The sequence below is a fragment of the Myotis myotis genome, unplaced genomic scaffold (assembly GCF_014108235.1).
Source record: "Myotis myotis isolate mMyoMyo1 unplaced genomic scaffold, mMyoMyo1.p scaffold_m19_p_1, whole genome shotgun sequence".
NCBI classification, from domain to species: domain Eukaryota; kingdom Metazoa; phylum Chordata; class Mammalia; order Chiroptera; family Vespertilionidae; genus Myotis; species Myotis myotis.
Genome location: NW_023416313.1, coordinates 156,145,097 through 156,168,844, shown reverse-complemented (window position 1 = coordinate 156,168,844; position 23,748 = coordinate 156,145,097).

Below are 23,748 nucleotides of genomic sequence, written 5' to 3'. Positions count from 1 at the left end.
TTTCTTTTATGTGGAGAATAAGCCCTTGGGTTTCAGCCCTTATTATTTGGAGGTTTCCCTTATATGCAACTTGAAAAGTTCTAATTGATACGAACTCATAGTATTTCATTAAATCAGAAGAAAAATTAATGGATGGTAGATAAGCAACATCCAAAATAATATTGTGCAAAATATTCCCTAGGGCTTCTGTGCTGCAGAGGCATAAAACACTTTGGGGGGGCAATAAGTTAATAGAAATATGGAATTGAAAGTTTATTAGGAAAAGAATTGGATGCTTTGTGGTAATTATCCAGCACAGGGAGAGTTTATGTGTGGCAGTCATGCTGCGGGCAGAAAGCTGGTGGGTAGATTGACAGTCTTAGAACAGTTATTTCAGAGTGAGGCTGCTGTGAATGTAGAAATAGACTCAGACAGTTCATGCTCCTGAGGACAAATGATGATTCGTTATTATGCTTGAACTATGATGAAATCAGTTAAGGCATCGTAGTAAGAGGCAAAACCATGGGGATGCTATTAAGAGTTTAGCAATTCTAGTTTGTGTGGGAATATGGATTCCACTTACCAAAAATAACAGCATATAGGGAAAGAAGAAAAAACTTACTGTCATTGTTCTGAATTGCTCCTGAACTATCCCATTGTGTCATGAATTTCAAGTCAAATTTGATGTTATTAGTATTCATTGTATTTGTGGGATGTATGTGTAGTGCCACAATATCACTATAATAAAGTAATATGATATTATGAAGTGCCTCCCTCAATTCTAAAGTAATGGTTATAAGACATGTAGTGAAAGTGCACATCAAAATGGAAGGCAAAGAAAGAGCGAGAGCAAGAACAAGAGACACAGGCAGAGAGAGGGAGAGGGATGGAGAGATTGATTCTCTCTTATTAGCTCCAGTTCCTAGGTAGCTAACTTACTTTTTCAGTTAATAGCACACGTTTCTATCAGCGTTTCTTTGTTTATAAGCCATCAGTACTGTGTCCAGTTTTCATCTATAGCAAATCCAGTCAGAAATGCCTTTTTAATGCAGTATACTAGTATCAATACTGTTAATGAACCTGGTTATTATTAACAGGAAAGGAGTAAAGGGAAGACTAGGTAATATAGGCAGGCCATTTACATAGCTTTGTCAGAAAGCTAACATTCTCCAGGTCTATTCCCTGAAAACTGATGGGGAAGGGACTGCCCAGAAAGCTCTGGATGACATGGGAAGATGCTCATCAGTCACATCTGGAGCGAGTCAGCCACCAGAATAGGTGTGGCCACTGCAAGGGCTCGGAATCTGGATACAAAACTCCTGAACAAAAGAGCCCTCTCTCTCTCTTCCTGCTCCCACCTGACTCCTGGCTTGTAAGGCTCCCGCACTCTGCACTCGCCCACGTGGCCCGCAGCCATGTGGACTCCACGCAGTGGATGATGGACTTTAGCCTGATGCTATACTGGACCCAATTCCACCATGAAACGGAAACTCTGGGCACTGGCTCTGCTTTTAGGTCTACTCAACCCCCAACTGCATATTTTCCAGAACTGGTTTAAAGACAATAGGGTTTTGCAAACCGAGAAATATAATTCCACACAATTAAAAATTATTCATTCTCCCATGCAAATCTTAGAAAATCCCTTTTCTGAGGATATTGCAAGAACCCCACTCCCACCAGTGACAGAGAAATTCCACCCACCCAATCCCCCAGCAACAGTATTGCAGCTCACCCACTGGACACCCGAATCTTCGTTGTAATAGGCAAAATCCAGATATTCATCTCTACATATACCCACAGGGGTTTTTTAATTGATGGCTTTATGAAGAAAACCAAAGAATTCTCTGAAAATGACAGAATCTGAATCTGCATTTTGAGTAAGAATTAGGTACTTATTTCTAGACTTACCTTCGCTATACTTACATATAACAAATGGCAAATGACGTAAAATGGAGTTCTCCTAGGAGCTTCTACTTCCTCTTCATCAGGAACCTGGAAATACCGTTTTGCCATAGGAGCTGTCCCTGTGCTCATTCAACGTGGATTCTCTTTCTAGTTTCAGCTGAAATGCTGCTGGTCAGCTACAGTGGGCTTGGGTGTTGCTGCATTGTGTCTATGTGATACAATGAATGAATCTGAGGTCTTGAAATATGGTTAGGAAGGAGACATAAGGAAGCAAAGGAAAGGATATTCTGATAAACATGAGCACCTTAAACAAATTCACACACTAAAACGGAGACTGTCATGATCATTGCAGAGAGCTGGCTGGCCAGACTCGAATGCAAGCGCATACTATGTGATTGTGGCAGCAAAGTTGGACATACAGGGCAAGAATCTTGGACAAGCAGGCGAATAGACGTTGAAGGTAGGCTTGCTATTCCAAACAGCAGAAGCCTTTCCAGGTGTTAGCGAAAAGGGTGCCATGACAAAAGTGGTATTTTTCAAATGCTATCTCACTTGTGCAGAGGTGGGAATAAAATGGAAAAAAAAAATTTTAAAGGACGTTTCAGCCAAGAGGATTTAGTTATAATTCAAGTATCATTTCAAATGGTCTGTGGGAGGGGGGAAATAGGAGAGCACAAATGTTTAAAGGAAAAATAAATTCCACTTATATCACTAAATGAGAAAATCTATAAAATTACAGGTTCATAGAAGCTAACAGTAAGATTATTTGATTTATTTATTATTTTTAATTTAAGAATGGAAGGGATAAGTTATAGTATACTTTAGAAGCTTCATGTATTTTGTTTTGTTTGTTTTGCTTGTCATAGATACTAGAAAGAGAAACATCTGTTTAGGTAGCCACCACTTTTCCTCTCTGATGATTTATATATATTTTGGGACTATGGGGATTTTTGTTGTATTTGGATGCCTGCAAAAGTTTATATTGGATTAACATTGGAGTCATCAAATCAAGTTTAGACCAACACCTTTACCCTTTATACCACTCCTTCAATACACAGAAATATTTTCGATTGAATGACATAATTAGTGCAGACTAGAAATAAGGTGGAAATTGTAATGGTACTAATTTGTACCATTATTAATGATCTCAGAGCACTAATTGATAAATGAGAAAACAAACTGTTCTATTTTCTATAGACCACATAGGCAAGACATTCAACCAACCTCAGCTGCGCCAAGTCATCTCCCAAGTTATTTACCCTCAGTGGCTAAAAATGCTTTAGCAAAGGAACTTCATGTTGATTGATTTGATCTCTCTTCCCACCAGTTGCAAAAATACACTTTATTACACACTGATGCTCTTTGATGTTATACAAGAAGGAGTTTGTGCTCCATAAATGGTATTACACAATCATTTCTCAACATAGGGTCTGGGAAAAGCTGTCGAGTTTATCAAAAATAGGAAAGATTTTACATTCTGGACTGAGTCATAGAAGGAAATTGCTTAGTGTTGGGAGTGAGTGGGAATGAGGATTACTACCCCCATTCCTTGTTCAGTTTTCTACAAGCACGTATCCTCCCTGATGTGCTATTTACTTCAATTATTGGTTAACTGATTATTGGTCCCCCACCACTAGAATGAAAGCGCCATAAAGAGGGTGGGGGGAGTTGTGGATATTGTCTGAAAGAATGTAATCACATCCTGTATCTGGTCCTGCATGTGGTATATAAGTCCCCGTGTGGGTGCGGTTGCTAACTTACAGCACTCTCCTGAGCAATGTGTGGCTTCCATAACCACGGTTTTGAAGGGGAGGCTGTTGTGTGTCTGCATATTGAGATGGGTAATTTAATTATTCTATTTTATAACGGAAATGCAATATTAAAACTCTGGAAAAAATTAAAATGTGAGCTTTCCACTTCAATATTATGAGTTGATAATATCTTTATATCTGGTGTTATAAATACTCTTGCATGACATTCCATGCACGTAAATGTTTTTACATGACTTACTTTGCATAGTCTGAGAGCACTTGCGGAGTCAATTTTGAAAACTATAATAAGCAGCAATCCAATAGAAGGTATTTAACCTGACTTAGAACACGAGTGGGATTCTCCAGTTTTCTCTGGCTTTCACAAATGTTTGCAAGTTGCTTCTTCAGACTATGATATCAGGAAATTCAGTATTACCCACAGTGCAAATTCACCATTGCTCTATATGGGGTGAGATGACAAGTGGATATCATAGTCTATTATAGCATTAAGTAGTAAAAGGGTAGAAATTAAGACACCTAAAAGCAAATAAAAAGAGTAAAATTTTATGTCTAAGAGTTAATAAGTATGTACAGGAATAGAAAGAGGATGATTACAAAAATCCGAGTTTTTTTAAAGTGTTGTTTCTTGATTCAGGTGGTTAAATAATAGCAATGATTTAAGACCTTCTTCCAGATTCTCCCTTCCCACTGGGGCAATTTAGATAAATCTGAACAGCATTATGTTTTATTTCGGTTTGTTTTACTTCCAAACACTCCACCCCTTTGAATTTTTTCAAGGTTTATTTTATTGTCCCACGGACAATTAGTCATGCCATTAGAAACACGGTTTAGAGTGTAATGTGTCATTATATACTGATTTTTCCTGTTTAATATTAATGAGAAAAATCTATTTTAGTGTTCTCTCTGATCATTCCACTTTGATATTTTTGAATGAAAGTTTATCATCATTTTACTGTATTTAAGAAAAACACAAAAATACATTTAAATTAAAGTCATTTTACAAAGCTTCAACCTTGTCAAAAAAGAAATAATAGTTCTAGTCATGATTATTTGCCCTGATGGAGACTTCCAATGGAAAAATGGACAAAAAATTGAAAACTTCATTGTATTTATTTGGGGATGAGACTTAAATATGTATTGAAATATGTGTGAGTCTGATTATCTGAATCCAAAGAAAGAAGTTAATCTACATTGGACTTAATTTAACCCACAGGAAAGGGGTTAGCTTTGCATGTGCTTCTCAACTCCTTTCTGCGCGCTATGGATAGCAATGCCTTTTCTGACTGACACTAAGCAGCCATTTAAGATAAATCGCCCTCTCTTAACTGTGCTGAATTATTCAGTCCTAGGTGAACCAAGGAGAGAACAAATGGTTAGAAATCTGTTTCAAGGCTGGTGTTTGAATTCTCGAGTACAGTGCTGGGCATTGTCACTTCTCTAAGTCTATCAATTTGGAAGAGGAGGGCACATATATTTTGTAGTTTTCTTTCACTTCTTTTGATACACGTAATTTTGAATGGCTCTAAACAAGTTAATTAGCAATTTGTTTTTCTTCTTTATTGGGCAGATGTTTATGTGTTTTGTTTATTCTAAATTTGAGCATTTGTGTTTTATTACCGATCAATGAAAGCTTGTTAATTATAAAACTTTATTAACTCAAAATCTGTTATGTTTCATATATACATTACATATAAATGTATGCATGTATATGTATATATCAGCACATTTCCCCCCATTCCTGTCAGTCAGTTTATTTCATGCATTTGTAATACAGTTAGATTTCTTTCTTACATTCTGCACTTTACCCTGGGATCTCCTGACCTATTGAATGTTTTTTATTTAATTTGCATATGTTAGGGTGCACTCTTTTTACTATAAAGTTCTATGGGTTTCTGCAAATGTATAGTGTCAAATTAGTTTCAGCAGCCTATAAAAACCTGCGCTTTACCTTTTCAGTGATCCTGCTTCCCCAAACCTTTGGCAACCATTGACTAAGTTTACTCTGTCTATAGTTTTATCTTTTCCAGAATGTCATATAAGTGAAATTATCCAGTATAGTTTTTTCAGGCTGTCTTCTTTCACTCAGCATTTCAGATTCATACATATTTTTGTGAGGCTTGATAATTCATACATTTTTATCACTGAATTGTATCCCATGGTATGACTGTGTATACCCAAGCACCTATTAAAGGACATCTTGATTGCTTCCAGATTTGGGCTTTTATGAATAAAGATGCTATAAACATTCGTGTGCAGGTTTTGTGTAGCTGTAAGTTTGCCAATCAGTTGGATAAATGCCTAGGGGTGTGATTGTTGAGTGATACCATAAGATTATATTTAGCTTTATAATAAACATAAAGCTGGACTGCTTTCCAAAGCGACTGTACCATGTTTCATTGCCACCAGCAATGCATGAGAGCTAATCTTGCTTCATATCTTTACCAGTAATGGGTGTTGTCAGGTTATTTTTGTTTAGTTGTGTTTTGTTTTGCTGGATTTTAAGCATTATAATAGACACTAGAGGCTCAGTGCATGAAATCCATGCATGGGTGGGGTCCCTAGGCCTGGCCTGCGATCAGGGCTGATCTGTGGGGCGACTGGTGGGGCGATTAGGGGGCCCCTGCTGGCATCTACCTTGGCTGGCCAGGCACCACCTGTGCTGGCCCCAACCTCCAACCTCACCATCGCCACCGGTGCCTCCCGCTGCAGGGCCACCGGGGGGGCAATCTGGGGGCCCCTGCTGGAACCTGCCTTGTCTGGCCTGCGGCCTGTGGGTTGGGGGAGCTCCTGCTTTGAGCGTCGGCCCCCTGGTGGTCAGTGCATTTCATAGCGACTGGTTGTTCCGCTGTTCAGTCGATTTGCATATTAGGCTTTTATAATATAGGATGTAGTGGTATCACATTGTTGTTTTAATTAGCATTTCTCTAATGAACATTTCTTCATATACTTTTTGCCATCTGTGTATCTTTTTTTCAGCTTTATTAAGGTATATTGACAAATGAAATTGTAAGATATTTAAAGTGTACAGAGTGATGAAAGAATCCCCCATAAGTCAGCTAATACACATCTGTCACCTCACATATTTACCTTTTTGTGTGTCTGAGAACATTTAAGTTCTACACTCTTAGCAAATTTCAATTACACAATATAGTGTTATCAACTATAGTCACCATGATAGAAATTAGATCTTCAGGCCTTATTCATCTTTTAGCTAACAGTTTGCATCCTTGAACTGTCAGTCTCTATGTCTATTCTCCCCCACCACCCAGACCCTGGCAACCACTTTTTTACTGTCCGTTTCTATGATTTCAACTTTTTAAAAAGATTCTGCATATAAGTGATCCCATGCAGAATTTGTCTTTCTCTATATGACTTATTTCACTTAGCATAATGCCCTCCAGGTTCATATATGTTATCACAAATGAAAGGATTTACTTCTTTTTTTAAGTTAATAGTATTTCATTGTATACATATACCACATTCTCTATATCCATTCATGTATGCAGGGACATACAGGCTGCGTCCATACCTAGGCTATTAGGTTACTTTCGTGGCAATGAACATGGAAGTGCAGGTGTCTTTATGAAATAAGGGCATTGTTTTTTTTTGGCTATATACCCAGAGGTGGAATTGCTTGGTCATTATATTTTTAATTTTTTTAGGAACTTTAATAATGTTTTCCACAGTTGCTGTACCAGTTTATATTGCCAACAACAATGTACAAGGGTTCCCTTTACTTCATGTCCTCATGAGCACTTGTTTTCCATTGTCTTTTTGATAATAGACATCCTAACAGATGTGAGGTGATAGCTCATTGTGGTTTTGATTTGCATGGTCCTGAATATTAGTGATGTTGACCATCTTTTCATATACAAGTTAGCTATTTATATGTCTCTCTTTGGAAAAATGTCTCTTCAGGCCTTTTGCCAATTTTTAAATTGGGTTATTTGGGGGGTTTTTTGCTATTAAGTTATTTGAGTATTTTACATATATATATATCAAGGGCGGGAGAGGGAGGCAGAGCCGGACAGGTGACTCAAGGGTGGGCGGCGCCATGCGATTTCGAATCACGTGCTGGGCTCCTAGTTTTATATATTAATCCTTATTGGCTAAGTGACTTGCAAATATTTTCTTCTATTCTACAGGTTGCCTTTTCATTTTGTTGATTGTTTCCTTTGCTATGCTGAAGCTTTGTGGTTTAATGTAGTCCCACTCATCTCATTAAAATAACAAAGGACACCTTTATTGCTCCCAGGAAATTCTAAGGGTTTTAGTTCTGTGCCAAAAACAGATAAAAATCAAATATATATTTTGTATCATAAATCATATCATCACTACCTCTCAATTCAAATATTTTTTCTAATGCACTACATTTGTTTTTATCTTTACATGTGTCAACCTCAAATAAAATAATTTAAAAATTATAAAAGAAAAGTTGAGTTTATTAGGGAATAACAGAAAATTGCATTTCAGGGCAAGCAAGCTATGGTGGCCCTAGGCAAGTTCAGAGCACAAAGGAGAGGGACTTGTCTTTATTGAGAAAAGGAGGAGGTTGAGGCTGGTGATTTTGACATAAAGACCATTGTAAAAGAATGAGAATTTGGGTGCTGGCAATTTCTCATTGGCTGAGTTGCAGTCGCTCTCATCAGCTAGGTTGTTGCTAGGCTCAGAAAAAAATCTTCCTTTCTCTTGCTGATGAATATAAAAGATGTTTCTTCCTCTTATAGTTTACCAATATATGATGAGTGGTGGAGTAAGAGTCTCCCCTATTGGGGTTCCTGATTGTAAGTATGGTTTTCTTTATTTTCCACACTTTACCTCAGTTTCCTTAGTTTTTGTTGTTGTTGTTGTTTGTTTGTTTTGTTTTTAAACATCTTGAATTTCAATAATTTATTTATTTTTTTTTCCTTTTCTCAATAAAGAAAACATGTTGCGAGGTGATGGGTAAGTTAATTAGTTTAAATGTAATAATCATTACATAAGATAGCAAAACACCACATTGTACAGCCTAAATAAATACAATTTTCAATTTGTCAATCATATCTCAATAAAGCTGGAAGGAAGTTTTAAAGCATAAAAAGCTCTGAATTTGCCCGAGTGCAGTTTTAACTATATCTCTTAAGTTTTTATTATTTGTAGTCTACCTATGAGTTTCTAATATTCCACAATTATAGTTCTGATTTCTTCTTTGGTAGTAGAATTATTTAGTAAAGTTTTTTTGTTTTTTAAAATTGTTTAGTTATATTGTTTTGCTACAGAAATATGCCTTCTAAATGTTCTGCACTGGAGAATTTAATGAAGTTTTTCTTATGCTTAGTCACAATCAACTTTTGAAAATTCTCCAGAATTATTATTCTCCTATAAGTCTTATGTATTTCTAAAAAAGATTACACTTTATACATTCACTTTGCCCTTAACAATTTACTTTCTGCTTTGAATTTCACTTTTAAAATATTACAACCACTAGTTTGTCTATTTAGGTATTGTGTTTGAAGAAAAGACTTTACAGAAAATACTATCTAAAAAATTTTAGATAGTTTTGAACCTATTCATTTTGCTCCAATAACTATATGTTTTTCTTATTTCTGTCATATTGTTTTCTGGTGTTATAAAATACTTTTTATTTTTTATTTTATACTATGTAAATTGTGTTATTATTTATTTTTATCCTCTTGATCTTTTTTTATTTTCTTCACCATACTTTAAGCTATTTTGTTGTAATCATTGTTTTAAGTGATTAGAATTAAGTAATATTAGTTCTCCCTCTTGACCACTGAGAGCATTAACATTTATATAATTATTTTTTTCTCCTGCCTTCTCAATCTGTGGTAATTTTTTTTGCCTTATCTTTGATTTTTTAAAATGTGGTCTCTTATTATTTTTACCTCATGCTTCTCTTTAAAGTAATATTTAGGACTTCTCTTCAGTTTTATCTCTATTTTTATGAACTATTTAGTCTAAATTATATTGTTCCATGGTTTTAAAAGTTATAGACAGGTTGCTTTTTGAACAAAGCTGTATGGTTTTCCCATTACTAATTTTTTTATTTTAAAATATCCCTCAATCACTTGAAATGTCTCTTGGAATAATATTTTAAGAATAGTACACAAGAAGTTTACTCAAGTCCTCAGATCTGAGAATGTCTTTCTGTTACAGTTACACATAAATGCCAACTTCGTTCAGGGTGGAGTAAGAACCAAGAAAGTCACACTGGCAAAATAATTATATTAGTCTCACTGGCATCTTTTCTGATATGGAAAAATATTTTTGTAACTTTGACAATAGGAAGATCTTGTTAAACAATTATCAGGAGGTAGAATATTGATGGTTTTGATTGCATAAGTAATAAGTAGTTCTACTCAGATATTATACCATAAACAAAATTAACAGAAAAAAATATATCAAAAACTATTTAGAATGTCAAAAAATAATTAGGAGCCAAGGCAATTGGGGAAGAATAGTCTTTTTCACAACTGAATATCTCCAGACAAAAAATAAAGTTGATCTGCTTACTTACACCATACAAAAATATTAACTTAAAATGGAGTATAGCTCTAAATGTAAGAGCTAACCCTATAAAACCCTCGAGGAAAAATGAAGTCAATCTTTATGACTTTAAGGTAGTCATAAAACCAAAGGGAGGAAAGAAAAACAGTAAAAATTTAAAACTTCTTCAAAAGATACTATCAAGAAATTGAAAATATAATCCATAGAATGGGAGAAAATATTTGCAGTTTATATATCTATCTGATAAGGAGATAAGGTTCAGAATATATAAAGAACACTTATAACTTAACCATGAAAATACAAATAATCCATTTTAAAAATGAGTGAATTATTTTAATAGACATTTCTCCAAAGGAAAAAACTAGTCAATCAAAACCACAATGAGATACAATTTCATACCCACTAAGGTAGCTGTAATTAAAAATGTAGATAATAACAAGTATTGGCAAGACTGTGGAGAAGTTGGAGCCCTAATACCTTGCCAGTAGGAATGTAAATTGTGCAACTGGTTTGAAAAACAATTATATAATTATCATGCATATGCTGTTCTGGAGATGTATAGTATGGTAATTACAGTTTAAAATATGCTATTCTTGCCCTAACCGGTTTGGCTCCGTAGATAGAGCATCAGCCTGCAGATTCAAGTGTCCCGGGTTCGATTCCGGTCAAGGGCATGTACCTTGGTTGTGGGCACATCCCCAGTAAGGGGTGTGCAGGAGGCAGCTGATTGGTGTTTCTCTCTCATCGATGTTTCTAACTCTCTATCCCTGTCCCTTCCTCTCTGTAAAAAAATCAATAAAATATATTTTTTAAAAAAAATAAATAAAAATTAATAAAATAAAATAAAATATGCTATTCTTTATTTGAAATTTGCTAAGAGGAAAGATCTTAAGTGGTCTCACACACACAAAAAAAGAGAATAGTAACTATGAGGTGATGGATATGTTAACTAGCTTAATTTTAGTGATCATTTCAAAATGTATACATATGTCAAAGCATCAACTTGTATACCTTGAATATATACACAATTTTTAGTTGTCAATTATATTTTAATAAAGCTGAAAAAAAGGTAAAATAAAGAAAGATTTCATCTGTCCAGTTCTCTTGGGAGTCCCATCATCTGACAATCTTTCTCACTATACCTAGCTCTTCTACCTCTGCCAACTCATTGATGCTTCACCTTGGTCCTTTTCCTCTTGATGTTGATGTCCAAGTAAATAATGTAAGATATTACCTCAATATAATTGATTTCCTGAAATATAAACCGGAATTTCCAAAACACACCTGTGGATGCCCCAGCACCAGCAGCACCTCAAACTGAATTATCTTGCTCCACAGAATTCCCCCTCCAATTGTATTCTCTTGCCTCAGCAAGGCCCTTCTAGACACTTCTGCTAGACATATTTGCTTTCGCAATCTACACTCAATAGCCAAGGAGTCATTGTTATTATATGTCCTCAAAGTTTTCTAGTATCCAGCCTTTCCCCTTCATTCCCATTGTGACTACTGTAAAGCCGATCTGCATTGCCTCTCAAATGGACTATTTCTATCACCTGTTCCCTGGGCCAACAATGAATAGGAATTCTATTTTGGTGTATCTTTGAGCCAAAGATTTTAAAAAAAAGAACTCCTTGAAATAAAGTATGACAGTAAAAGTAGGAATCAGAGTAGAAAAAACCCTAAGATGGCAGGAATGACAAAATTAGGGAAAAGACCTACAAAACCCTTTTGCAGGGAGGTTAATTTTTAAGTGTGCTTTTCCATTCAAACAATGACAAGATTTATGCTTTATGTTCATGGGCATGTAATTCTCTTACACACCTATTTCCAGCCCTTATCAATTCTATTTCCTGGTGCTAGTGCTCTGCTTCAAAATAGCCTGTCTTCCCATTATCTTGATTAACTTTGTCATATTTAATACTCTCCTAAAGGAATTTTCCTAGCTTTAGCTTCATGCCTGTCATTCAAAGTTTAAAAATCTCATTCTTTAAAGCAGAGTTACCATTTTCACCTATTAAATAGACAAAAACAAAAAAGGCTGATATTATGCAGTTCAGGGGGAAATGTCTCCAGCTCCATAGGACTGTAAATGGGGCAACCTATTAAAGGCTAAGTTTTTAAATGCAACAATGATTTTTAAAAAATATTCATTCAAGGATTATTTTTTATTGATTTTAGAGAGAGAGGAAGGGAGAGAAATGATGTGAGAGAGAAATATTGGTTGGTTACCTCCTGTACACAGCCCAACTGGGGATGAACACACAACCTCGGTATGTGCCCTGACTGGGAACCAAATCTGAAACTTCTTAGTGCACGGGATAATGCTCCAACCAACTGAGCCACCCAGCCATGGCCCATTAATGCTTTTTTTTTTTTTAATAATTTTTATTTCTTGAAGTATTACAAAGAGTATTACATATGTCTCCTTTTTTCCCCCCCTTGACACTCCCCCGACCCCCACCCCCCAGTGTCTTGTGTCCACCGGTTATTCCTATATGCATGCATATAAGTCCTTTGGTTGAACTCTTAACCCTCTCCCCCAAACCCTCCCCAGGCTTCCCACTGTAGTTTGACAGTCTGTTCAATGCTGCTCTGCCTCTGCATCTACCCCTGTTAATCAGTCTATACTGGTCCCCATTATCTGTCCCAACCTCACTGGAGCTGTTCCAACCTAACCGGGGCCATCTCGGCCTCACCGGGGCTGTTTCAACCTCACCGGGGCAATCCTGTCCTCACCGGGGCCCTCTCGGCATCACTGGGGCTGTTTCAACCTCACTGGGGCCGTCTCAACATCCCCAGGGTCATTCCGACTTCACCGGGGTCGTTTCGGCCTCACCGGGGCTGTCCCAGCATCACTGGGGCTGTCCCGACCTCACCAGGGCCATTTCAACCTCACCAGGGCCGTCTCAACATCCCCGGGTCCATTCCGACTTCACCGGGGCTGTTTCGGCCTCACCGGGGCTGTCCCAGCCTCACCGGGGCTGTTTCAACCTCACCGGGGCTGTCCTGACCTCACCGGGGCTGTTTCAACCTCACCGGGGCCATCCCATCCTCACCAGGGCCGTTTCGGCCTCACTGGGCCCATTTCAACCTCACCAGGGCTGTCCCGACCTCACCAGGGCTGTATCAGACTCACTGGGACTGCCCCAACCTCACTGGGGCCATCCCAGCCTCACCGTGGAAACACGAAGTTTGGCACTCTGTCCCCTGCTGGGCAGCTCCCCACCAGACAAAATCTCCAGGCGTTCCTGGTGGCTGAACATCCAGCACACTTGCTCGGACTTCGCCCTCCACCAAGTGCACAGACTGCCCGTCTGCCGTCCCCAGCGTCCCACGTGAGACTGGAACTGGTGGGTGTGCTTGTGCGCCTGCTGGTACGGCGGTTCCACATCCCCGGCCCAGCCGGCCAGGCTGGCCTGCCCCGAACCCGACTCCGCCCCCTGAGTGCATCCCTCCTGGATGTGAGGAGCCGAAATCTGCACCTGCTGGGTTGGGCTCTGTACTTGGCGCCTCTGCCCATCCTACTCAGTCTCAATGCTCTTCTTTCTATGTGAGGAGTTGAAATCTGCAGTTTGTTGGGTTGGGCTCTGTACTTGGTGTCTCTGCACATCCTACTCAGTCTCAATGCTCTTCTTTCTATGCGAGGAGTTGAAATCTGCAGTTTGTTGGGTTGGGCTCTGTACTTGGTGTCTCTGCACATCCTACTCAGTCTCAATGCTCTTCTTTCTTTCCTGCCAGTTGTAGAGCTTCCACTGGGCCAACTTCCCCATGATTCTGAATGGTGGTTGTTTGTCTTATAGTTGGTAGTTTCAATGATGTTGTCCCTCGGGGCCTTGGTGCTCCTCGCTCCCTCACAGGTCTACTCCCTACACAGCCATCTTCGATCTCTCTCCCATTAATGCTTTTTGAAGATGCGTGCATTTGACCCAGGGATACCACTTTAGAACTATATCCTACAAAATAGGAAAGCAACAATGTTCTTTGCAGCATTCTCCACAGAAATGGAAATTTGAAAACTCACTTAAATGAGCATCAATAGGCAATATTTAAATTATGACATATCCACATTGTGTGATATTATTCACATTTAAAAATAATAAAACAGATCTATTTTCATTGGTATGGAAGTACATTCATGAATAAAATTTACAGGTAATTTTGTGTGTGTGTGTAAAACAAAGAGCAATGATAATACATACAAATTTGAACGTGTTTGTTATGTGTGGTATAAATGTTATATAATTATGTGTGTATATTGCTTACAATTTTTAAAAAGGGGTATGTATTACTAATTCTACTTCTCACAATATCTCCAGCTTATTTTTTAATCTGAGTATATGTTTATTGATTTTATAGAGAGGAAGAGAGAGAGAGAGAGAGAGAGAGAGAGAGAGAGAGAGAGAGAGAGAGAGAAACATTGATGTGAGAGAGAAATATGGGGATTGGTTGCATCTCATATGCGCTTCAACCAGGACCAAATACACAGGCTGGGTGTGTTCCCTGACTAGGAATAGAACCTGTGACCTTTCAGTGTGGAGGACAACACTCCAACCAACGGAGAAATACCAGCCAGGTCCAGCTTATTTTTGCTCCTCCTTTTCTAAATTCCTATTGCATGCTCTGAGGCCATCACATGTATCTTGTCAACACTAGCAACTATAAGTTTGTTGAATGGCTAAACTGAATTTTATATATGTCTTACATTTCCTACATTGCCTACACAGATACTCAAAAATACTTGCTGAGTTACTGTAAATGCCCAACCTTTGTGAAATTAGAAATATATATTTTTTAAATATGTCCCAAAATACCTAGGTTCATGCTAGTCTCAGTTTAAAACTGAGCGCTTAATAAGATCCTTTGGAAGTATTTCATAATCTACTAAATTACAAAAAAAAAAAAATTAATGGCTAAGGAATGAAACTAATTACCAATCAGTCAAAAGTTAGACATTTATTCGGTATTCAGCAAGTCAGCATAAATCTTTCTAATCTTTGAGTCATAGTTTGATTCTGTTGAAGAGCCTAATAATTAAGAATGAAGAGAGTGAAAGTGCATCTTATCGGCCTTTGGTGAGGTGTGGGAGCTCATGAGCTGATAAAGTAGTGACAAAGAAAATTTGCCAGCAGGGATGATATTTAAGAAGTCCACAAAACCCAAACACTTATTTCTACCTGAGGAAGGAAAGTATTGGGCAGTATATGTTTTCCTGAAATATTCTCTAGTATTACCATTGGTTCCCTTCTCATTATATTAAGTTTCACAAGTTTCCCATAGTTAATATAGCAAAGAACATTTTTTTAAAAGAATGTTAGTGCTGTTTTAAGCATTTTCACAACATCTTAATAAATATTTTATAATTACCTAAGTGTGTATTTCTTTAACATTCCTACAAATAAATATATTATACATTTATATATATATATATATATATATATATATAATCTAATAAAAGAGAAACATGCAAATTGACTGCACCTCTGCTACGCCCACCAGCCAATCAGAGTGACTATATGCAAATTAACCCAACCAAGATGGCATCCAGCAGCATCGGAGCTAGAGAAAGCAGGAGGCTTGGTTGCCCCAGCGATGGAGGAAGCCAAGCTTCCCACCTGCCCTGGCCGGCTGTGGCCTCCATTAAAGGCAACAAAGTTTCAATTATTGAAGATAAATAAATCCCAGATACCTGCTTCCAGTCAGCCTCCACTGGGAGCTTGGGTGGCTGGGGGCCGTTGTCAGCCTGCAAACAGCCATCAGCCCCTCACCCAGGCTGGCCAGGCACCCCATCAGGGACCCCCACCCTGAAGGGGCTATGGCCAACCTGCAATCAGCCATCAGCCCCTCACCCAGGCTGGCCAGGCACTCCAGCGGGCACCCCCACTCTGAAGGGGCTGTGGCCAGTCTGAAAACGGCCCTCAGCCCCTCACCCAGGCTGGCCAGACACCCCAGCAGGACCCCCACCTTGATCCGGGACACCCTATAGGGCAAACCAGCAGGCCCCCACTCATGCACCAGGCCTCTATACTATATAATAAAAGGGTAATATGCAAATTGACCCTAGCAGCAGAAAGACTGGGAATGACTGGTCACTATGACACACACTGACCACCAGGGGGCAGACGCTTAATGCAGGAACTTCCCCCTGGTGGTCAGTGCACTCCCATGGCGGGAGCTCTGCTCAGCCACAAGCCAGGCTGATGGCTGCCTGTACAGCGGTAGTGGTGGGAGCCTCTCCTGCCTCCTCAGCAGCAGTAAGGATGTCCGACTGCAGCTTAGGCCTGCTCCCCGCTGGCAAGTGGACATCCCCCGAGGACTCCCGGGCTGCCAGAGGGATGTCTGACTGCCAGCTTAGGCCCAATCGCCCGGGGAGCGGGCCTAAGCCAGCAGGTGGACATCCCCCAAGGGGTCCCAGACTGCGGGAGGGCACAGGCCGGGCTGAGGGACCCCCCCCCCCCGAGTGTACAAATTTTTGTGCACCGGGCCTCTAGTATACATATATATATATATATATATATATATATATATATATATATATATATATATATATATTTTATATAAGGACCAAAGAGGTCATATAGTTGTTCAGAGTTACACAGCTGTAGGTTTCAGTACTAGAAGTTAACCTGGGTTGGGATAATTCCAAGCTCTTTTTTAGGTTTAGGTTCCTTCTCACTCCACAGTGTGATACAACATATTGAAATCTAAAAACAGAGGGGAAAAAAAGTTAAGTGCCAGAATATTTCAAATAAGAAGTCCCATTACTTATAGGTTTTGACAGTTAGCTGAGAGAAAGGCATCACAGGAAGGTTAGGGCAGCTCCCTCGCTGGTACTCTGACTCAGCATGGTCAGCAATTATGACCAATATACAGTATGGACAGCTGTCACTCAGCACTTCTGCAGACTGTGGGTGCTTCAGATAGCCTCTGGAGAGGTTGTTAATTGCCTTCCCAGTTGTGCTTTAATTTTATGTTCTCTACTTTTAAAGAAGAAGAAGAAGACAAAAATCAGCAATGTGATATCGCTCCCCCTTTCCATAAGACCGTTATTGATAGTTCAGAGTGGTGGCTCTAAACTCAGATTGCTTGAGTTTGAATCCTAACTCTGCCACTTACTGTATGAACTTGGATAAACTGCTTAATCTCTCGTTAATTTGCCTATGAAGTGGGGACCACAGTCCTACTTATTTCATAGGAATAACTGAGGTGTCTGTTTTTAGCAGCTGGCTCATAGTAAGGTCTCAATAAATATTGGCTAGTGTCATTGAGGACACTATATTAAAACACTTATTTTATTGAAATTTGTCTTAAAAAATTGTGTCAATTAATAATTGTCTCTGTCTCTTATACCCTGAATCTCATAAAACTGGGTTGTGCTTTCTCCATCCTTACAAAAGGAGCTAAGTCACCTAGAGCAGTGATGCTTAAATGGTGGCAGCATGTGAAACCATTTTTGTTTGTCACAACAGGAGGGCAAGGAGGGAAGTGCTACTGGCATCTAGTGGTTAGAGACCAGGGATGCTGGTAAACATCCAAAGGACAGGGCAGCTCCCAACCACAAAGAATGATGCAGTCCAATCTCAAAATGAGCTTGAAAAACCCTGACCTGGATATCTCTCTCCTTGCCAGGACTGCTGAGAAATTCACAGCCAAACTTTCTCTCCTCATTCTACCCATTTCTTACATTAGTCCAGATCTCAGTTTTTTATTGTAACCTTCTCATATTGTTGTCTTCAAATGCTTCCAATTATTTTTGGAAAGAAGCAAGTTATCTATAGATTCAATAAATTTAATTTTTAAATGTTTAGAGGAAGCCTCCGGCATGTATGCTATCTTCCCTGATTAGAGTGGCCGTCAACATCCATTCAGTTATTCTTAAACTTTTAGAACTCATTGCTAAATTTTATGTAGCACCCAGGACAGTGTCATGAACAGATAAATGATGTTTATGATTATTATGGTAATGACCTTTCAGTATCTGAAATATTAAAAGGTGTCACAAAGGAGAATGCTGGCAATCAATCAATCCATGTGCAGGCATTTCTGAGCTTCTGTAATTAACTCTACTCTATGCTAGATGCTATGAAAGAAGAGAAGTATGTCTTATACTTCTTTTATATTCTTTGAGGAGAGCTTAGTTACACTCAGAAGAGAAAAAGAGTGATAGTTTAAAACAAGAAATAGATATAACACTGTGTTCTTTAAGTGCTAGGTTGTGTAGACCCATTAAGTTGCAGTGAATTTCTTATAAGGTAATTAGTTACATGCAAAGATTTAAAATATTTATATTTATTGTTAGAGGGTCTTTTTACAATTAAATAATGCAATCATCTTAGAGTCATTGAAAACGTAGGTAGCACCCTTTTTTTACTCACTAAATTACCCAAAATTAAATACTTGTAATTTCTAAGGTAGTTTACACAAATTATGATAGTTATTTTACTTCCTGCATGTAATAGAGTGCTCTCTGACTTGTGGTCTCAGTCTAACATAAGAATAGTTCTGGGGCTGACACTGCATTTGATAAATCCCTAGTGTGCCTAAGGTCCAAACTTTTTATTCTTAATCTGCTTGAATTTTCAGACTTTAAACATCTATGCTATCTGAATAAAATACATATCTTTGTTTATCAGTTTAAATCAATGATACTCTTTGGGCCAGAAATTGAACCGATTATTCACAACAAACTAGTTTATGAAAACCAGCAAACCTTGTCAAGGGAAGATCAGGTTTTCTCCAGAGAGATTACTTGCAAACAGTGAAGATGCAATCTAGTTCCATGGACTTTTTCTTTGGATGCACGAAGGGAATATCTGGCTCTGAGATCTTTCAGAGTGTAGTTGTGTGTTATGTAGGGGACACTCGGCATTCTTTACCTTCAGGGTGGCAATTACCTTCACAATTGCATGCACATGGAGAAGAAAATATACTCCAAATTACATTGTGAACTCTGGAGATTAGTGCATCATTTCATGGACAGTTGAACCTGTGTCCTATATAAATGTTTCCATAGCAAAAACAAAGAACATCATTATGCCGTCTTCTAGATTTCCAAGGAGTTTGCATTAGGGTTTTGCCAGCTGACTTCCATTACAGGGGATGGGAGTCAAGGGGCTGGACCTGCAAGCCATGCTTTGAAAATTTAGGGGGATGTGTTTGTGTCTGGACTTAAACATTCATCTTTGTGCTCTTTGGTGGCAATTGAGTATAAGATGCATCGCCTCTTCTATGCTTTTTGGGAATGGGATTATATACAAATTGTACCTGTGTAGTCAAACATATATGGCATAACACATGTAGATATAGAGCACTTTTAGCCTACAAAAGGAGTTTAAAATGCTTTATAGTTTGAAGTCAACCTCTGAGTTCTTGACCCTATATAGGAAAATTTGAATAATGACTTCCTGCATTCTTAAAATTGTGAATGAAGGCAGTGTTTCCCATTCTGAGAGTTGTACTGTCAGAGTGAAGAAAACCTCTGACTTGGACCTGTTAGATGGAGTTGGAAAGATTGCTTCCGATTCTTGGACACCACCACTCCACCCTTGTCTCACCTTTACTCATACTCTCCAAGTCATGCCCTTCATTTAAGTAACACAGTTTATGTGCTTAGTTTCATGGTTTCAGATCCATTGTGCCCAAGATGCTTGCAATTAGAGCTTTCAGTTTGGGTTATTGTGTGCTACCATTCCTCTTAATTCTTTCCCCTTAAATCTTTCCTCCTACCCTACTCTCCTCCCCTAACTGAATTCAATCTATTCTCCTTGCACATATATTCAAAATATGGTTCTGATATATAAAATCTTCAATAATGCTTACAAACTCTGACCAGTTTCCTAGAGAGGAAAACGACGAGGAAAATGGAATGCAAAGGATAAAGAGCCAAAAGCAGAAGTGCGACAGGGCAAACCCATGGCAGCCAGATCCAACAATCTCTGGCCACTATGATTCCCCAGGCCTCTGCCAACCCCACCTCCTCATAAGCCCTGTTATCTGGTGGATGCTCAGACAAGGTCCAGGTTTCTGAGCCTATTGGGGACTTGCCACTGAAATTATCTCAATCACACCATTAATGAATGTGTTTCCTTTAGTCCAACATCATTGCTTGGAATTTGAAAGGGGATATTACAATTAGGTCTCCATAAGATAGGTGAATAGTCATGGACTTAGTCTAAAAGATTTGGGGAGAGGATCCCTTCGTATGGACAGTATGTTGTTTAAGATGTTCAAATAGATGTCTACATCAGGATATTGATAGCTAATGTGAAATGTTAGAGTCATAAGAGAATTCTATGGTACCTGCTCCTCTTCTGGCAATTGATCAACAGTCAGAACAACATTAGAATCTCATCCAGCTTTGGAAGACCTGAAATTACAACCATCAAAGTAGAATATGTCCCTTCAGGATCTGCTATGTCTTGAATCAGTATCATGTCTCAGAACATTGGCTGGAGGCACATGGGTTGATCTCATAGCAATAATATTTACAGTATAATAATCCCTATATTTATGGTCCTGTGAGAAATAATCATTTCTATTATATACTTATTTTTAAAATCAATAGACTCTTTCAAATTATAATTGTGTTTTCTGCAGTGGCAAACAGAGCAGAGAATTAGAAGGTCCATGTTCTGCAAAATAAATCTGTATAAAAATGATCTCTCTGTTCTAAGTAATGTAATCATGATTCAGATAAGCATGTAAATGCACAGAGAAAATGGGCTTCATCACTACACATCTTTTGGAGATGATTCATTTCCCTCATGACCACTCTGCTCCAAAAAAAGAAAAAAGTCACCTCAACAAAATATAATAACCATAGTCTTATACAATAATTTAAACTTTTTAAGGTAAAATACCCTATGGTAGGCAGAATAATGGTCCCCAAAGATGTCCATGCCTTTACCTGCTGAACCTGTGAATATATTAAATGGTAAAAGGTTCTTTGCAGATGGAGTTAAGGTTCCAGACCTTAAAATAGGGAAATTAACTCTGTTATCCAGATGGGCCAAAGGTAATTACATGGACCTTTAAAAGGAGGCCCTTTAAGTAAGTAAAAGAGGAAGACACAAAATTGGCCAGAGATATATGATGGAAGAAGAGGCAAGAGAGATTTAACACATGAGACAGACTCAACCCATTATTGAAACTTCGAAGATGAAGGAAAGGAGCCACAGCCAAGAAGTGTGTGCAGCATCTAGACGCCTGAACAACCAGCAAGGAAATGGGGATCTCAGTCCTGCAACACAAGGAACTGATTCTGCCTACAGCCTGAATGAGCAAGAGAAGGGATTCCTCGGAAAACCTTTAGAGAGGAACATTGCCTTATTGACACCGAGGCTAGCCCAGTGACACCCCTGTTGGACTTCTGACCTGATAACTATGAGCTAATATATTTATATTGTTTTAAGTTGCTAAACTTATGGTATATGGAAGCAATAGAGAACTAATTCATACACTTTGCCATTTTTGTCCTTGTCCTCTCTCTAAAATACTCTAAAATAGTCCCTGGGGATATGGAGAGGGTTGTGGTTTTCTGAATTAAAGACGGTAGAGTTGTTACTGTTGTAATTAGCTAGTTATTAATAACTAGTGGCCCAGTGCACTAAATTTGTGCACAGAGGGGGGGTTCCCTCAGCCCAGCCTGCACCCTCTCCAATTGGGGACCCCTTGGGGGATGTCCAACTGCCAGTTTAGGCCCCATTCCACTGGCAGTCTGACATCCCTCTCGCAATCTGGGACTGCTGGCTCCTAACTGCTCACCTGCTTGCCTGCCTGATTGCCCCTCACCCTCTCTGCCTGCCTGCCTGATCACCCCTAACTGCCCTCCCCTACTGGCCTGATATTGCCCCCAACAGCCTTCCCCTGCCAACCTGATCTTGCTCCCACTGCCCTTCCCTACTAGTCTGGTTGCCCCCAACTGCCCTCCCCTACCGGCTTGGTTGTCCCCAACTGCCTTCCCCTGCCTGCTTGATCTCGCCCCCAACTGCCTTTGCCTGCCTGATCATCCCTAACTTCCCTCCCCTGCCAGCCTGATCTCACCCCCAACTGCCCTCCTCTGCTGGCCAATTTGGTTCTGATTGGTCAGTTTCTATGCCAGTCAGCATCAAAAGCTCTGCCTCCTAGGCATTCATTGGTTCTTCACAGCACCTACATTTGGTTCTGATTGGTCAGTTCCTATGCCAATCAACATAAAAAAAAAACTCTGCTTTCTAGGCAGCAATTGGCTCCTTATAGCACCCAGATTCTGATCTGATTGGTCAGTTCCTATGCCAGTCAGCATCTCTGGGCCTATCAACGGGGCCTGAACAGAAAGGCAGGGCAGATCAGCAGCCCCAGTGGAGGCCTGGAGAGAAATGGAGGTGCAGCTGCTGGCCAGGCAATGATAGAAAGAGAGAGACAAGTGCTGATCTATAGCTGCCACAGAGGCTCCAGATCAGACCCTGCTTCTCTCTTCACACCTCTCTCAGGGCCTGATTCACAGTCCCCTCAGCAGTAAGTGCTGGGTCACCTTGCCTGCAGCCATAGTGCTTGGTCGCCTAGGCAAGCCAGCTGACTGCAAGACTTCTCCTTGGTCTGCCTCTAGTGGTAAGGGTCCTATGGACCCAGGGTTTTTATATATTAGGATAGGAAAAGAGCAAAAGGAAGGCCAGATATTATAGGAATGTCATTTGGAAGCTGCAACTTCACACTCACCTCGGAACCACTGGTTCCTCCCCTGAAAATCACTGGGGGAAGGGAACAACAACAAGGAAGATGGACGTGTGCACAGTGATGTGGGGATGACATAGGGAATGTGTCTGTCAGTCAAACCTAGGAACATAAATCATTAGCTAGAAGGGGTGAGGCCACTGCAAGCCCGTGAAAATTTGGGAGTACATAATTGCCTAGACAAAGGAGCTCACACTCTTTGAGCACTTGGCTCTTTGTTCTTATGGCTCTCTTGCATTCACCTATGTTCCCTCCATAGCCATGTGGCCCTGCAGATGCCACACACAATGAACTGAAGAACTGTAGTGGGGAACACAAACTAGGTTAGTCTGATGCTGGATTTGACTGCCCCAACATGGAATGGAAACTCTGGGCAAGGGCTTTAATCCTAGCTTCGCTAAAACCAAAATGGGCCTTCTTTGTGGGTGGGATGAAGGAAAATGGAAACTTGGAAACTCAGAGATTTAACTCTACACAAATAAATGCCACTCATTCTCCTGTGCTAGTCTCAGAAAATTATTTTTCTGATGACATTACAAGAAGTCCACTCTCACCAGCAACCAGTGGGGACAAGGACAACTCCCCACCAATAAGATAGTGAAGGGTCTAGGAGCCTTCTTGCAGAGCTAAAGGGGGGAGCTGGTATAACCTATGACTTCTCAGCCAAGTACCCCCATGCTTCCTGGCTTGCTGAGCTTCAAAAAACTTCAAGAGGCTTCAAAGTCCCACTGAGCTTGAGCCTACCCAGAAATCCCCAAGATGAAGAAATGAAGAGCTTAGCCGATCTGCTTCTTAATGGAGAGAGGGAGAGTTTGCTGAGGAGGAGAAACAACACAGGGATTCCATAGACAAATGAATATCTTAATAAATTAGCTGT